Source organism: Mauremys mutica, chromosome 10 (genome assembly GCF_020497125.1).
Source record: "Mauremys mutica isolate MM-2020 ecotype Southern chromosome 10, ASM2049712v1, whole genome shotgun sequence".
In the NCBI taxonomy this organism is placed as follows: domain Eukaryota; kingdom Metazoa; phylum Chordata; order Testudines; family Geoemydidae; genus Mauremys; species Mauremys mutica.
In genome coordinates, this window is record NC_059081.1 from 27,271,247 (window position 1) to 27,290,147 (window position 18,901).

The window sequence follows — 18,901 nt, forward strand, 5'->3', positions numbered from 1 at the left end:
AGTCTGTAAGGAGAAGAAACAGGATACACTGTACTGTAAGATGTCTTGTTCAAGTCACCATTCAGGATGGGTGGCACAATCTAAAACCAGTAGTGTTTTTACACTCCCCTTCATAATAAACAACTTGACACTGAGGTCCTGATTCTGTGATTAGATTGGCACAAACGTACCTTCATGCCTGCACAGATCCAATTGCAGGATAGGGGCCCGATTTTGCAAGAAAGACAAAAGAATGTACAAAGTATTTGCAAATATTATTAATCTAAAAACCAAAATAGACCCCAGATGCCTAGCAAAATTAGAGCTCAATTCTACCTGCATGACTCTTCATTCGAATAAAGATGTGCCTCATTTCTAAAAATGGTGTTAAAAAGGCATGTTACTTTTTTTTGTAGTGGCCAGATCCTGCAAAATGCTAAGCATGATAAGCTCTAGGATTTGGTCCTATAGTCTAGTAAATCTCGCATGGCAAGGATATGCACATGACAGTTCCATTTCCCAAACAGGAGGAGTGTCTATTTTTATACTTGTTTAGGTGAGTAATGCCTTTGCTACGAAACTTCCTTCATTTTTCTGCACTTGATCCTGTGCCCAATGAAATTCCCAATCTCCCACTGACTCCAGTGATTCAGAATCAAGTACTATTTGGTTTGGCATTTGATTAATTTGTATTTAGTTTAATTTATTAGCCCCCAGCAATAGCGGCAGTTAGTTTTATTTCAGTTAGAGATTCTGCATTGTTATGACACACGGTGGGTAGCTTTGCACAATTACAAATTTTTGAGGTTCTGTATTACAAACTTGAATGCAATGGCAATTAATACTTTAAATATCAGCACATAATATATAAAGTTTAGGGTACAAGACCATATGTAAATGGCATAATTTAGTCTCACTAACACATTTTTATATTTACATATTTTGTACATTTATGAGTTCAGAAAAGCACAACACTAGGACCCTAATCGTACAAACAAAACTATCCTTGCATCCATGATAAAACCCAATTAAGTCAACGGGGCTGCACAAGAGTCTATCCATGCAGATCTCCATGCAGAAGCTGGATGTAGTACCATACAGTAACAATCAAAAGCCCCGTAGGAACTCTACACCACACTGTTTGTGACCATTGCTGTAAAATATTATAGAATTGCATAAGAGAGAAGCATTAATTAACTGGATCTTCTGTATTTAGTGAAGTGTTGCCCAATAAGTACAGCAACACATTTCTAAGTGATCACATTTTCAGTAGCAAACTGAAAAAAATCATTTTCTCATCCAGGAAAGCCATTAACAATCTATTTTTGTCAAATGGATGACTATTTTGTCTCATCACAATTTTTAGAAGAGTTTTAAATTAACTCATGACTCAACCAATTCAGATGCAAGTACATTAAAAAAGCCGTTTAAAAACTGATCTTCACTGCTATGATAAATAGTATCCTATTTATTCTATGGTGATGTCATTTCAGTATATTTTCATGTCTGAAGCTATTTAACAGCATAACTGTATTTGGCAGTGAGCTTAGACAAGTAAAATAAGTAGAAACCAAGGAGAAATCAACAGTAATTCTCAGAACTCTCATCATAAACTCCACTGAAGTACAGCAGCATTCAGTCAGGTATGCTCTGATGCAAGTATCAGACATACCCAAAGGAATATTCAAAGCTGTGAAATTTAAAGAAACATTGTGATGAAGTTTTGGAACAAACTGATTACAACAACTTAGACAGACAGGCTGCAGACCCAATATTTTAAGGACAGATATTGGTTAGACAGCTAGCTACTTAAGTTAAAAACAAAGCAACAATGGCGTAAAACATATCTGCATCTCTGTCTGGAAATCACAGCGCTTGTGCAGTGATCCTGTCTACTAAAGTAACACACGGGCTGATATTCAAAGGCAGACTCAGACTTTGTGCCTGCGTTCTCGCACCCACAGTAACTGAAGCCACAAGTCTAAGAGAGCAAATAATTGTGGATAAATAAATGCCCAGACATTTAAGTACCTGATTGCACCTGCAAATCGTATGGGTCAAAGATTTTATGACAAAGATATTTGAGTATGTGATTGTCAGCAAAAAGTCAAGAAGTTGAGTTTGTAGTACTGCCAACCCCAAGGATTCCAAATCATGAGACTGGAATAAAAATCATGGAATTTTAAAAATTATATATTTGGGGGGGTTGATTTGCCTTCTATTTTGAGTGTTTAGGCTTCCCATTTTGTAGCCTCTCTCTCTGCATCCACAAGGATTAGAAACTTACTTTTGTTTAGATGAAAGTGGAGATTCTCATGTAATCATGACTCCAGCGGCTGGGGCTTGAGGAGAAACATCAAATACAGCAAGACTCACAAACAATGTTGTGAGAATTGGCAACGCTGCATTATACGCCATTTTTGAAAACTAGAGCCAAAAAAAAGTACTTTGTGGTACTGATTCTCTGTAGCATCTTACTACTTTCCCTCCAGCTTCAGACCTTTCAAAGACCATATTACATTATTTGGAGTACGGAGTGTTTCATGTAGACATGGTTAAGTTGCCATTCTCTCTACTATCACAGCCACTTAGGCTGTGGCTACACTTAGCACTTCAAAGCGCTGTCGCGGTAGCGCTGCCGCGGTAGCGCTTTGAAGCGCTAAGTGTAGTCAAAGCGCCAGCGCTGGGAGAGAGCTCTCCCAGCGCTGTCCGTACTCCACCTCCCTGTGGGGAATAACGTATAGCGCTGGAAGCCGTGCTCCCAGCGCTGGGGCTTTGACCACACTGGCGCGTGTGTTTTCACACCCTGCTGCAGCGCTGCAAATTTGTAAGTGTAGCCAAGCCCTTAGTTAATGTCTGTAAAACACTTGGAAGATGTGAAGCACTTGGAAGATGTGAATGCTCAATGGCAGCAGAAAGGGAAAAAATATCACAGTCTTCAGATATTCAATCAAAAGACACAATAAATATGTACAATTTATGGTGGTAGGAACTGGCTTCCTTCAGATATGTTGGAGCCCTACACAGCATAATATAATGCAACAGGAATGCACCAGACTCTGGTAAGCCCATGGCTGAAGACAGGGCCAACACCACTCTTCAGGAATGGCAGACGTTGTTCATCATCCATGCCCTTTTCAACCATGTGATTTTCCTTTTAATCTTTTCTTTATTGAAAAGTGGGTAAGAACGGAGTACAGTGCGTGTCACGGAGATGACAAATCAACAGAGCACATGGGAGCCGAGCTGAGAATCTGTGGATGATGGTGTAGTGAATGTAGAAATACAGGGGTTAATACCTAGACAATCACATCCTCTGGGGCTGATTTTGCATAGCTCCATATGGATTGCCTGGTAACTTCATAAAACTGTTATACATGTGGGGGGCACAGTTTCCAGTGCTTGCAGTAGTATGCCATGCTAGGGCTGATTTGCACTTCTGTGGCAGCACGAAGCAGTCTTAAAGCCAACTTAACCATACCAACTGGTACCATGAGGCTGTTCTCAGTTGTTGCTCAATACTGGATGGTGGCTGGACAACAGAAGATAATGGAGTGTTACAGTCACATTTATGACCCCACTCCACAAAGATGTGCCAAACACTAATTGGATAATCCCAGGAATACAAGTCAGGTGACGATGAATCAAAAGAAATGTCTTGAATGAGAAAATGCTTCACTACTATAGGGATGGGAGAGAAAGGTAGAGGCGCCAACCAAAGGCAAGTAATAAAAATATGTATTCTTCAGCATACTGTGTGCTCATGCCCAAAGTGGCTAACACTATATAGGGCAGAAACATGACCTAATAGTTAGTGACTGAGTCAAAAAAATAAAAAAGTAGGCCTGACTCCCAGCCTTCTGCTGCGACTCACTCTGAGTCAGATCATGCAACCTCACTCACACTGGGGAGCATTTACTCATGCAAGTGATCCCATTCATTTCAGCCCCCCCCCCCTTGGTGTGCCTAATAAAATCACCCATGTCTTGCATCTCCATTCCCTTTGTATACCATACCCTTTATCTTGTCTCTATTTATACTGGGATCTTCTGGGGACAGGGACTGTCCTGCACTTTATATTTGTACAGTACCCAGCATAATGGGGCTCAGAGTCTGTTTATGGCTGCTGACACTACTATAATAAAAATAGTAAATAAATCAAATAATTATAATAATCTTCAAGGCCTAATCACCAGCTCAAAGAGCTTTAAACACCGCAAAAGAAAAAATATATAGTTTTTGTTTGTTTGTGGGGTGGGGGGGTTCGTTTTGTTTTTTCACCCTCATGGGTGGGAGAGAATAATTGCCTACATGACCACAGAGTGAAAAGCAAATTATGTCAACATAAAGTGCTAGTACAGAAGAAATAAGTTCAGAACTCTTGAATCCATTGTCTCTCTCTTTCTCTCTCTCTCTTTGGACCCTGACACTGCATCGAAGGACCCTTTAATTTTTGTTTTAATTTACATTATATAGCCTCTGTCAGCCAGCAGCTTTTTGGATGAATCAACTAGTTAGGTGTACAGCACATATCCATAATTTTACATGGCAAGGAGGCCTCAAAATTATTCCTTCTATAGTGAGCCTTGTGCGCAGATAATAAGGGAATATTTGCCTTTCAAAATACAAAGCAAAGAATACATAAATAAAAAGTGCCTTATTGGGGTTAATGAGCCTTGAGAGTCAATGCCAACAAACTACCCAGAATGTATATAATTTATGAATTAATCTGGTATACACTATGCAAGGAGCAGTTACCATAGGAACTGCCATATCACTTTGTTGTCTTCTTCCCCTTGAGACCATGTAGGGTTGCCAGTCCTCCAGGATTGTCCTGGAGCCTCCAGAAATTAAAGATTAATCTTTAATTAAAGATTATGTCATGTGATGAAACCTCCAGGAATACGTCCAACTAAAACTGGCAACCCTATGAAGCACCCAACATCTTTGTGAAGATAAAACACACACCAACAGTTGTTGTGAACATTCCAGTTTTAACAATCTGAAAGGTTTCAACAGAGAGCTACCGGTATATTCTCCCCTGGATTGTATGGCTCATTTCATATCTATTTGATAGAAGTTTAATTTCCTGCTTTTGTGGGTGAGCTCATTTTTCTTTTCATTAATTACCTTCCCCCTCTACCGCCATACTGGATCAATTGTTATAGTTCATCTTTTCAAGACAGACAAAAAACACTGGGATTTGAAGTGATACCAAGGATGGCGAATTAAATAATGTTTCTGCAGTTACAGGTATATAATCAGTGCCTCTCTGCTGAACATACATTCACACCTCTCGCTGGCTGGCACTCCCTCCACTGGCCCCAATGATTTCGGGGTTTATATGGCCTGGTCTATTTATAGTGGCAGGGCTGGCTCTACTGTTTTTGCTGCCCCAAGCAGCACACCGAATTGCCACCGCGGACGGCGAGGGCAGTTCATGTACCGTTAGGGCGGTTCGCACGTTTCCGTGGCGGCGGCAATTTGGCAGCAGCTTCTGTCTTCAGCCGGAAGACAGAAGCTGTGCCGCTGCGGACAGCTGAACATAGAAACTGCTGCCAAATTGCCGCCGCCGTGGAAATGCGCGTGCAACCCTAACGGCACACAGACTGCCCCCGCCGTCCGCGGCAGCAATTCAGCACGCTGCTTGGGGGTAAAAACACACGGACTGCCGCCCCTTGCAGATTGCCACCCCAAGCACCTGCTTGGAATGCTGGTGCCTGGAGCCAGCCCTGTATAGAGGGTGAGGGAGATCACTGGGTTACCATAAGCAATGGGAAGAAGACCAGGCAGCCTTCTGACCTCTTAAAGGAGACAGGAGAATAATATCGTTTAGCTCCCCCCTTCCTAAAAGGAACAGAATAAAGATTACAGTGGTGCCAAGAATAAACTGTTTCAAATTCAGAGTGCCACAAATATCAAGCATATCTGAACACTTGTCCCTCACAAATGATATTATCTCCCATGAAATGAGCATGGTTTAACTACCATTCCACTGAATTGCTCCAAATATATGCAATCCCTTGGAAAGGCAAGCTGCGTGTAGCAGAGCCAGGAAGCATTCTGCTCCATACATTTCCAAGGCTCTGCCTGCAGCAGAAGGCCTCATACAGTGATTTTCAGGTTAGCTAAGGAAGGGAGAGAGCTTTTTGTCTGACTGGGGAGCTTCAAGTGATTTTTTGTTTTATTTTTGATTCAGCCTTTTATATGCAGCAAGAGAGTCTAACAGACAACAGAGCTGCATCTTCTCATCTCATTGTGGGAGTCTTATTCTTGTGGACACTACAAAATTGTTAAGAAGGACATTTTGAGTGAATCTCTCTATCCAGGAATAAACAGACATTGAGCAGACATCCCCACATGAAACTGCCTCACCACTCACAACCTTTAATAAAGCGTACATGCTGCTTAAGGGGGAAGCCAACCTTTTTTTTTTTTTTTTATATACAGTCTCCAACGTGAAAGTAGCTATTATCAGGATTGACTTAGCAATAAGATCCCTGGTAAAAGAGAGCTCAACTCAAACCCCAAAGGGCTAAAATGCCAATACTTCCTTAAAAGGAAGTTTCAGGTAGTAGGCAATATATCTCCAGGCAGTTAATTATTCTGTGTGATCAGCTGGAGTCTTAATATGGTCAGAGCCAAAAAAAATTTGGGACACTTTTAAATCATCAGTCCCTCCTTCATTGATGCTCTCCCTGCTCTTCCCCTGGAATTCCTCCCCCAAAGAGAATTCTTAATCTACCCCTCTTAAATATTCCACCTCCAAGCAAACATCTAGCATCTCATGGCTGAGTTTCAGCCCCCATAAATTGTGGCAGACCCAGTTCCCAGAGTCCTGCCTTGATGCTGAATATAGTGGCTTCAAACAATTAAATGCAGCCTGAGTGATGCCACACAGACCACCAGATAATTACTATTTATTATTTGTATTGCGGTAGCAGGCAGAACATGCAGTGCATTGTACAGCATGTAGGAAGACAAAGTCCTTGTCCCAGAATAGTACTTTCAAACGAACAGTAGCAATGACAATATCCAGGGAGTGGCTAAGTAGAGACTGAGTCTATCCTCCTGGAGGTTCTTCACCTTCGTCACCGTCCACCTACATCTCTGACACCAACAAGAGACCTCTTTTCTCCTCCCAGAATTCCACCTTGGGGAGGGTGGTGGAATAGCGTTCCTGCCCCACATGGCTCTGAGAAGGAGAATGGGGGGGGAGTGCACCTGGCTTAAGTGACTGTCTGAGATCCAGAAATGGGTATAGGCTCAGCCCAGCCCGCTCCTCCAACCATCCATTCACACTACTGCATATCTGGCAGCAGCCAGACTCTCTCTTTCCCCTCCTACGGCTCAGGCTCTGCCTTTGGGATGTGGGAAGGAATCCATATCCATTGTAAACACACTGAAGTTAATGGCGTTAAATCATAGCTGAAGTGGTCCCTGTATTATTAGGGAGAAATCTGACTGCTATAGCACCACCTCAGAAGTCCAGGTGGCTTGTGTCCTCAGACCCTTTCCCCAACAGCCATATGACCAGTTTTTGTGTTAAAAGTGGTGGTGGGGGGAAATCACTGTGTTTAGGAGGAACTTAGAAAAGTGCAGAAAGGATCTGTGGATTCCAGACACCTCAGGACAATTTTTTAAGTCAGCAGGTTTATATATAGATATATGGGGAGAGATGTGACTTTGCACTCGACACTGGGTGCTGCTAAACCCCAAGGTTCCACTGGCGTGATGCAGAGAGACTTCCAGTTCTTGAGTAGCCCTCAGTCTCTATAACTAAGCCCACAAAACTCACAGGCATCCAGCTTTTTGCTATGCAGAGTCCTTCTTTGGAGTGCTCTCCCTCCCTCAGCAGCATCCACAATGCCCCCCACAGTGCTCCAAGGTTCCACACACATTTCCCCATTCTTCCCCCTCATTCTCAAATACCCTATACTATGAAGAGCTTTCTTCCAGACAAGGACTGGATGTGGCTTCCGAAAGCCTTAAGTTCTTGTACTGTGCCAAGTTCAATGGGACGTCGATCTCTGATTGGGGTTCTTATGCACTACTGTAATACACATACCACTTCTCATCTTCAGTGACCTGCAGACATTTCACAGGCATGCATCCGACCAAAACCCTGATAGTGGCACACCCAATGGGAGATGACTCCCTAGTCCAAGACCTTTTATGACAGGGAATCCTGAGTGAGGATAGGCTGCAGGCATCCTCCCTTTACTCTCTCTCCTTAGGGTTAGAAGGGTTGTTTCATTTCCTTGGGACTGTCTGGTTGAAATTCCCAAAACAAAAGCCTGACTCAAGGGGTTGAATTAAAACCAAAATTAATTAAGAACTGAGATGAGGATAAGAAAAATAATATTAAAACAAAAGAAACGGTATGAATAACACATCTAGTCCAACTGCAAACATTTCTTTTGAGTACACTAAGATTAACTACAGATACCTTATGTTTATATAAATAAGCAATTTTTCTCTCTGACCCTCATGAAAAGATTCTCAGTCCCTTTTGGCCAGGCAGCATCTCAAAGACACTTCTGATGAAGCCCATCAATGTTATACCATAAGCTGGTCTAGAGAGTAAATGGAAGGCTTAGCAAAGCCTAGCTGAAACTCATTGGGTTTGATTTGCAGGACTAAATACAAATCCTTTTTTCCCTCCCAGTTTCAGTTCATGTGGGTTCATTCTCACTCTGTTTCTTGAATCAAACAGACCTTGAAGCTCAGAGCAAAACTCAGCCAAAACAAGAGAATTTTGCCTGATTTCCATCTAAAGCCATAAATGGGCCTAAATTCACTTCCAACTTGGCCTGAGTTTACTCCAAGAGATTCATGGCTCAGATTTTGGGCTGGTAATGAAATGCTCAATCATTGGCTTGGTTTCATTAGGAAGTTATGGCATTGCTCCTGAATTAACTATACAGAAGAAGGGAGGAGCCCAGAGTGAAGGTTTTACTAAAATTCTCCCTCTCTTAATCCAGTCTGAAGCCGAAGGAACAGGAGGAGATAACTGACACCAAATGTACCCTGTGTATCATAGAAGATCCTGTAGTGAAAACATCATGTGGTAGAGGGACAGGCAAGAGAATCCCACTGCTGTAGTCAGTAACAGAATGAGGTTCATTTACGGAACAAGTTCAAACCCCTCTCCCCCACTTTTTGTGCAGTCCTTTAATATAAGGAAAGGAGGAGAAGAAAAGGAAATATATTGTGCTAAATGTGCCATTTTTGGTCCAGGAGTCATAGAATATCAGGGTTGGAAGGGACCTCAGGAGGTCATCTAATCCAACCTGCTGCTCAAAGTAGGACCAATCCCCAGACAGATTGTTAACCCAGTTCCCTAAATACCCCCTCTCAAGAACTGAACTCACAACCCTGGGTTTACCAAGCCAATGCTCAAACCACTGAGCTATCCCTCCCCCCAAGTCTGTGAACTGGGGTAACTGTATGAGTTGGGTTCTTCCTGTTTAGACCTTGTAAGAGTCACAATAAAATGGACACAACGTTTCCTCCAGTCCTTTGTTTTTTTGCTGGTTATGTCACCAATAACAAATCAAAGTACTACAAAATACATAGTATGGTACAATCCTGCATGAGTTGGAGAGGAATTTTGCATGGGGAGAACCAGATATTATTTATTTGTTATTGGTATTATTGTAGCAACTAGGAAACCTAATCATGGACCAGGACCCCACTGTGCTAGGTGCTGTACAAACACAGACCATAAAGATGGTCCCTGCCCCTCAGAGTTGACAATCTAACCTAATACCTCTCAGTCTTTTCTGTATATAATTTCCATCAGAACTACAAAGAGAAACTAACAGAGCTACTTTGCTTTAGTTATCAGAGCCCTGATAAGAAATACTAAACTTCCACACAGAAAGAAATTGAAATTTCATTTCTACGCCAGTACGCAAATTATGGAAAGAAGGCTGGATATTATGAGCCGCTTAGGGCTGAATTCAATGCAAACTATCAGATGGCTTTCATTTTTGGGGACTTCCGCTGTGCAAAAATCAGAAAACATTTCTTCCTATTGAGTACAGCCATTCATGATTAATTGGGCATACAAACACTTTTAGTTTCATGTGCAGCTGGTAATTCCTCCAGCTGTCAGTAGCTTTACCAAAGGCTTGAATAATAAATATTGATATCATGGAATGGTTTGTGCAGGGATGTTATACAGTTACTGACTCGCAGGCATATGGTAGCTTTCTGTAACCATATAGGACCTACTTTTAAGCACCTTAAAGAGGCCAAATATTCTAATTTCAAAAAGTATTTGGTCTGACTAAGCATATTGGGAACGGGTCCATAGTACACTATCCCTACTCTCAAATCTCACCATACCACACAAACTTTATTTTGCTGAGGGGAGGAGCTAATTCTAAATGAGTAATATTTTAGCCCAATTAGTTTCATGATAATAAGTTGACAGTGCTTCCTGTTAGTTCTATAATAACAGTATCCTGCTCTAACATCTTTGGCCCCCCAACTCTTAGTTTACTTAGCCCAGTATGTGGTCACAACCTTGTAAATATAAAACACCTTTCAATTACCATCTGCTTACACTAACAAAGGAACATCAAGTATTATCCTTCTTAGCTAGAAGTGGCAGTTTCTGACATTTCCTTACCTAGAGCTGGACAATGTAACCCGCCTGTAGTTTGTCATTCTGCTGCTAAACTACACATGCTGATATACTTTTATCACTCAACAGTTTCACTATCACATGACTGAGATGACATAAACTGCATTACTGCCATCTAAGATAAAGATGTTCGCTTCTGAGGCAAACACCACCACAAAGTGTTCCATCGCCTCTATTTGAATGACTGGAGTCTTAACCTGCAGAAGGAGGAATATACAAGAACCACAGAAATACTAACCCTTTAAAAACTAACAGCTAAGATAACGTATATAACATGCTCTTGACAGTAATTTCCAATTTCCCTTACACACTAACACATTTTCCCTCCTCTGTTTTAGTGCTTATTACAATGCAGTATCATTGTTATATCACTGAACAATAATACTTGGGGCCAGACTGTGCCTTGAAGGCATTAACTTTCATTGGTAGCTATGCAGAGCTGCATCACCCCAAGTATAGCTTTGTAATCATTTTCAGAGCTCTGGGGGATGAAGGGAAACTATACATCGTACACCATCCCATAGGCATACTCCACGCTGTGCCTGGCCAAGTGCTGGCCAGCCCCAGGGAGGGAGTTTCTTACCTATTTCTTTCAGATAACATATGCCTCACTGATGTTTGGATGGAACAGGGCGGGGAAGGGGAAGGAGGAAGAGTTTTTAGGCCTCTCCCATCCATCTGTGTGCACCTATGGAAGATCCATGCATAGCCTAGCTCCCAGTCCTGTGTTGTTAAGGTGACCAGACAGCAAGTGTGAAAAACTGGGACAGAGGGTGTGGGGTAATAGGCACCTATGATTTAGATAATGGCATAGAGAGTACACTTATAAAGCTTGCGGACGATACCAAGCTGGGAGGGGTTGCAAGTGCTTTGGAGGATAGGATTAAAAATCAAGATGATCTGGACAAACTGGAGAAATGAAGTAAATAGGATGAAATTCAGTAAGGACAAATACCAAGTACTTCATTTAGGAAGGAACAATCAGTTGCACACATAAAAGATGGGAAATGACGGCCTAGGAAGGAGTACCGTGGAAAGGGATTGGGGAGGTCATAGTGGATCACAAGCTAAATACGAGTCAACAGTGTAACACTGTTGCAAAAAACAAACAAACAAACAAAAAAAACTAACAGCATTCTGGGATGTATTAGCAGGAGTGTTGTAAGCAAGACACGAGAAGTAACTCTTCCGCTCTATTCGTGCTGATTAGGCCTCAACTGGAGTACTGTGTCCAGTTCTGGACACCACATTTCAGGAAAGATGTGAATAAATTGGAGAAAGTCCAGAGAAGAGCAACCAAAATGATTAAAGGTCTAGAAAACATGACCTATGGGGGAAGACTGAAAAAAATGGGTTCGTTTAGTCTAGAGAAAAGAAGACTGAGTGGAGACACGGTAACAGTTTTCAAGTACATAAAAGGTTGTTACAAGGAGGAGGGAGAAAAAAAATGTTCTTAACCTCTGAGGATAGGACAAGAAGCAATGGGCTTAAATTGCAGCAAGGGAGGTTTAGGTTGGACATCAGGAAAAATTTCCTGTCAGGGTTAAGTACTGGAATAAATTGCCTAGGAAGATTGTGGAATCTCCATCACTGGAGATTTTTAAGAGCAGGTTAGACAAACACCTGTCAGGAATGGTCTAGATAATACTTAGTCCTGCCATGAGTGCAGGGGACTGGACTAGATGACCTCTCGAGGTCCCTTCCAGTCCTATGATAAGGCAAAGCCCCCAAATATTGGGACTGTCCCTTTAAAATCTGGACACCTGGGCACCCTATGTGCTGCACATACAAAACTATTCTTTCTCTATAGAAGAAAACGCTGAATATATTTCTTATACTTATAGGGAGCCTCACATTCTAGATACAGCATATCTCATGGTTTAATTCAATCTGAAAAGGTGTTAATCTATCTGTATAGAAATACTAAACACTCATCTTTCCAGTACAATGAAACTAGAAGAGAGGATCTTCCTCATAGGCCACTGTGGGTGCTTAGCACTTCTAAGAAAGCCAGGCCCAAATCTCCATTAAACCCCAGATCTCAGTTATGTGTCTTAGTCACATCACTAGCTGTATGCCACTGAAACGCCACTAGCAACTACCCTGTTGACATTATGACTTGATGTGTAATAATGAAACAGCTTCTGCAATTGATTAAATGATTGACCCACCTTCAGTATTTTATCACAGCACTCATTTATGGCCGTGTATACTGCAAAGCCTTAATTTATTAGCACTTAACTATACTCATGTCAACAGAAGGCATGAATAAAGTCCCCCTAACTCCTATATTTCCTATCCTTATCTGTAAAATGCAAACATATATAACAGACGGGAAAGTTTTCTGAGTACATATACATATATGCATTTGCTTGCCAGGAATTTGCTTGCCAGTTAGATGCATTGGTACCTTCTGAATTAAAGAAGCTGAGCAAAAACTGGATAATTGGGAAAGTGGAACATTTGTGAAACAAGAAAGCATTGAGCTGAGTTTTAGAAATGCGGATAAAAGAAAATCTCAAATATCTTTAACAATGTCGCCTCTCATTTGTTTTTAAAAAATAAAAAGCATGGTACTTTGAGTGAGCAGCAGATCCATGGGAGCACAGCAAGTGGTGGAGGAAAAAAAGGGCATCAAACACCATCCAAAAAAAGCCAAGAGCTGCTTGCAAAGAAAAATGCAGAATCTAAAAGAATAAAGGAAGCTAGGAGAAATCTAACTTCGCTAGGCAAGAGAGGGTGTTATCAAGTGAGATGTGAAAGAAATCTCTCAAGACCCAGAGGGCAAGGAAGAAGAAATAAAGACCTCATTTGTTACAACTGCCAGTGTTTTGAGGCCTCAAAAGATCCTTCAAAGAATACTGAGAAGAAAGGATATGTGGTGATCTCTTGTTCTTTATAAAGCTGTGAGACAGGCACCATTCAGGGACAGCTGGAACCATTTTAACAAAGTTTAACTTCCCTTTTTTTGTTCACTACATCAAGTTAAGGGAAAGATCATGTTCTGAGGGAGAAAGAATGAGAACTTTCAGGAAGGGAAAATGAGAACCCTACTTTTCAATGAGTTTCAGATGAGCACACACTGTATTGAACATGAGTGACTGGCAGGCAAGCAGTTTTTACTGACGAACCCAAGCGCTAGCATTACAATAATATTTTGCACTTATGTAGCGGCTTTCATCCAAGGATCTTGATCAAAGCATTTTGACAAAATGAATTAAGCCACTGGACACCTCTGTGATATAGGCAAATATGCCCATTTCAGATATGGATAAACTAAGAGACAGGAGGCCACCCAGGAAGTCAAAACAAGGAAGAAAGCACAGCAGTCTTGACTCCCAGACCCCTTTTATCCACCAAACAACATCTCTTTCCTATACAAAGAGAATATAGAAGGGTTGCTACTCCTTAGAATTTGTGTGGTCAACTCATGTATCTCATATCACATCATAACTATACATCCTTTTACATTGCTGCATCACCACAATGGTCTCTCACACTTCTGCGTCTGCAGGGAGAACACAGTGATCAGTGTTCTCTTCACTCATCACAGGACCACTCCCTGCTCCAGAGAAGGAAGCTCTGCACACAGCACGGTCAGCAGGGTAGGAGCTGTATGTCCAATGTGAAGAGAAAGCTGCATGGAAATCCCCTCCCTGTTAACGTGACAGTCTCCAGACAACCCTAAGAAGGACAAGAGGGATGTTGCCCTTGAGAGGGGAGGGAGAGAAAGAAGAGGGAAGGAGAGGAGAAATTCCTTGGGCTGCTCCCTGAAAGGTGACATCTATTCTGGCTCACACATCAAGAGAATTATTCCGTAAGTTCCAGCTGCTCTTATTTACATATATAGGGTTGCACAAGGGTAAGAGTTCAGATTTTGCCTTGCAGAATCTTTATTACTAGTGATGATGCGTTAGCAAAAAAGAACCCAGATTGATTCTCAGATCCCTGGTTTAGTTTCCAAGGCATGCCCTTGTAAACTGAGTGCATTTATACAGTAATATGGAAATAACTGAGAAACAATTAACACCTGAAACTCCATGATGCATTTTTACAGAGTTATTTTTCAGACAGAGCTGTACTTTAATGAGTAGATAATTTCTACAAAGGACAAATACATAATAAACAGATATATTTGGAAACAAGTTTGCTTCCCCTCTCCCTCTCATTAACAGGAAAACTGCTTGCTGGCCAGTCACTCATCTTCCTTTCAAACAACTACAACGAAGAATTAGGCCTAATCCTGCAAGGTAGTGAATGCCCTCCATTCAGCATCTCACATGAAATTATCATCACTCAACAGGCTCAGCCCCCTAGCAAGTATCCATAATCTTGGCATTATTACTGAAAAATATGTACAGATATTTATAATGCTGTTCTCATGGCTATATGCCATTTGAAGGAATGATGCTCCTTTCTTGTCTGAAAGGCCTGTTCATTGTGGGTGCAATTCACCCCTGTGCATACAGCTAACACCAGACCTTAGCATCTCACAAATCCCACCTAACAATGGGGTTTGAATGGTGTCTAGATCCTCTGCACAGGGGTGATTTCATCCTCTGTAAGACACCAATAATGGCTCGAGAGCATACACTGTTGTACAGTCAGGTTAGCTCACTTTGGCTGTTGAATAAAGTACAGGGTAGAGTATTTTTTTAGAAAAGAAGAGGATCAAAGAGATTTGCCTTGTGAAGATTCAGTAGGACCTTTTAAACAAACCCCAAACTTCTAGGGTTAGAAGCATTTAGCACTCGTTATGTATTAGCTCCCAGGGCAGCCAGCTAAGTTTAATCAATGGACAGGACTAGGCAAACAGAAACCAGTGAGGCACTTGTATAGAAGGGGTGATATTATCACCATGCTACAGTGGCCAGAAAGGCCCGGTGGTGTATGGGGGAGAAGTCACCCTGCATTAGCACTGCATAGAGGACTCCTCACAAGCATAGAGGAGCAGATGTTTCAGGAGTGGGTCTGGAGCACACCTGCAGGGGGCAAAAGTGGCATTTTAGGCCGTCATAGACAGCCCTAGAAGGACTAACGTAACTTTCAACCCAGTGGGGTGCACAGATTACACTGGTGGCCATTTCAGCCCCCAGAATAGACTGGAATAGGGTGACCAGATAGCACGTATGAAAAAAATTGGGACAGCAGGTGGGGGGTAATAGGAGCCTATGTAAAACAAAGCCCCAAATACTGGGATTGTCCCTATAAAATCAGGACATCTGGTCACCCTAGACTGGAATCAGGACAGCGCAAAAATGGGTTAAAGACACCTTAGCCCTCAGTCTTTCTGGACTGCGAGTTCTGTGCTGCCTCTTGAAGGGGCACCACAGAATGTAACCCATGATTTCTAACCCTACAATCCTTATTCACATGAGTAGGCCCAGTGAAGCCAATGGACTACCCCTATGAGGAAGGGCTGCAGGATCAGTCTTGTAGGTTACCATGTAGGCACAGCCCCTATGTACACTTTTAACATTCTCCAGAGGTAACAAATACATCACAGCTGCTGCAATGTTAAATAGTCGGGCAAAACAGAGCTGCGGCGAGACAACAGCTTAGCAGGACCTTTTAATAAATCACAAAGTACTCAAATATTTTCTGTCCAAGAGACAACATGAACATGCCCTTGAAAGTCCAAACAAGACAAGACTCAGCTCCCAACCAACTCATTTTTTTCCTGCAGAACCACCACACACACACACGCGCGCATAACCATTTTGCATCAGCAGTAATTAGTTTCCTCTACGTGTTTGGTAATCTTATTAAGACAACTCATAAGGTGTCTCAGCAATTTGGAAATTACTAGGTGTTCAGAGCATGTTTTTCCTTTGTGAATACTAATTATTAGAAAATAGGGCAATTTTTCTAATATCTCTTTTCATCATCTCATTATTTTCTGACTTTACAATTCTTGTAGTTGTGTTTTCTTAATCCAACAGTCTTCAGTCCAACACGCTGTGTTTTGCTTTTAAGTAAAGAAATGGCTAAAAAAATATTCACTGCCAAAATACAATCATCGTCTTTTGAAATAATGCTGGCAAAAATTATTAAGAGATATACATGTGTTTTTATATTCAGTAGATATACATACATACTATGTCTATATGGATAAAAAGATATATGCATATTCACATAGACGTTAATTAGTGTCTGCTGGGATATTTTAGTCTATTTAAGAATTTTCCTTTTTCTGATTGTTATCAAATTAATTTCAAAGGACTTTAAAATTTAGCTTTTAAAAACTGAAATGTCCTTTGAGAGGCTTATAATTTTGTGTACAAAGCACACTGGTTCACCTTTGACATGTTAAGAGTCTGAAATGCAAATTTGCCAAGACAAGACTTTGACTCTTCATTTTTCAGTGTCACAAAACAGAATCCTGTACATAGAATACAAAAGTGAACAAAGTATAACAGAGCTGAATTACATCAGCGATGCTCTAGTTACTGGTCTATCAGTGTTTTCATTATGTTGGTCCTAAAAAAGTGTTTGTAGGAATATACGAGTTGCTATAATGGATCAGGGTATTGATCTACCTAAGCTAATATCCTGCCTCTGTTGCTAATAAGTACATTCGGAACACAAATACACAGGCACAAAAATGTACCTAATACTAATTGTGCAATGTTATACAAGGAATAAAAATCCTGGCTGCTTCCAAACAGTGATCACCAGCTTCCACTGTATAATAAGAGACTAAGGGCTAGTGTACACTTACCGTCCGGATCGACGCGGTGAGTTCGACTTCTCGGAGTTCGAACTATCGCGTCTGATCTAGACGCGATAGTTCGAACTCCGGAAGCGCCGCGGTCGACTCCGGTACTCCACCACTGCAAAAGGCGGTGGCGGAGTCGACCTTGGAGCCACGGACTTCGATCCCGCGGCGTCTGGACGGGTAAGTAGTTCGAACTAGGGTACTTCGAGTTCAGCTACGCTATTCACGTAGCTGAACTTGCGTACCCTAGTTCGACCCCCGTCCTTAGTGTAGACCTGCCCTAAGAGCAGTTCTACACTAGAAGCGCTACATCGTTGCAGTTGCACCGATGCAGCTGTGCTGCTGTAGTGCACCTGATGAAGACACGCTATGCCGACGGGAGAGCAAGCTCTCCTGTCATAATTACTCCACCTCCGCCAGAGGCGGAAGCTATGCCAGCGGGAGAGCATCTCCCGCTGACATAGCACCGGCGTGGATAGTGCTTAAGTCACTGTAACTTGCATCGCTCAGGTCTTTTTCACACTCCTGAGCGACGCAAGTTAGATTGCCTAGTTAGATAGTGTAGTCCTGCCTTGATATACTAGCAGAGACTTTGATTCAGCAAAGCATTTAATCATGTGCTTAAATCAGTCACTGGGACAGCAAAGCACTTGAGAACATACTTAAGTCCTATTGACTTTTTGAATTTTTCCATGAAATTTAAACACATTCTTAAGAACTTTGCAGAATCAGGCTCCTAGCATGCACAGTTACACACATTAATAGTATTTCTCCTCCTTTAAAAATCTGACAACAGCATGGACTTGAGATTCTAGTCACTTTACACATAGCTACACAGAGGAGACATGACAAAGCAGCCCTCCTACAGAAGCAGCAAGCAACAGTGCTGAGGCTGCTGCTAAATCATTCAACTCATAGGGTCAGATCTAGCCCATGATGTCCCCTGGTACCACGCCACATTGTTTGGAGGTTCTGGTCTGAACAAGATTTGAGGGCTTCTCAAGAAATGCCTCTGGAGTATTGCTACCATGGAAATTTCATACTGCTAGAACCTGACACGGGGAGAGGAAGAGAGTAGAAAGGAGTTAAGGGAATTCAGCTATCTGTATGAGACATTTACAGTAGAGAAAGAGGTGAGAAAGTAAATATGAAAAATTGTTAATGAGAAACTTCAACTTTTTTTTTTTTTTTTTACAAAAAAGCAGAACAAAAATTTTAGAATAAGACCTTCCCACCAGTCGTAATGTACTAAGCACCCATTAGTGGAGTCTCTAGGAGCCTACAAGATATTCAGGCTCAGGTTAAAGCTGGATAGATGCTTGAAGGTTTGGTGTTGTTTTTTCTATTAATATTATTTTAACTTGAGATGGGCCTGAACCACAAAATTCTGATCCACATCCAAACTTTTTGATCTCAGTTTTTGGTTCAAATTGTAGCAAAGATGGGGACTAGCTGAAAAGTTTGGATTAGGATCTGTAGTCTCCCGAAGTTTAGAAATGTTCTGATCTGGGGGTTTTATTCAAACTGGTTACAGAGATGAGATTGAATCA

At 41.6% G+C, this 18,901-nt stretch overlaps 1 protein-coding gene across 3 annotated transcripts in view; it reads right to left on the reverse strand.

Moving 5' to 3' along the window:
• Positions 1 to 18,901, reverse strand: part of CACNB4 (calcium voltage-gated channel auxiliary subunit beta 4) — a 193,526-nt gene that overhangs the window by 48,880 nt on the left and 125,745 nt on the right. The window lies entirely within an intron of this gene.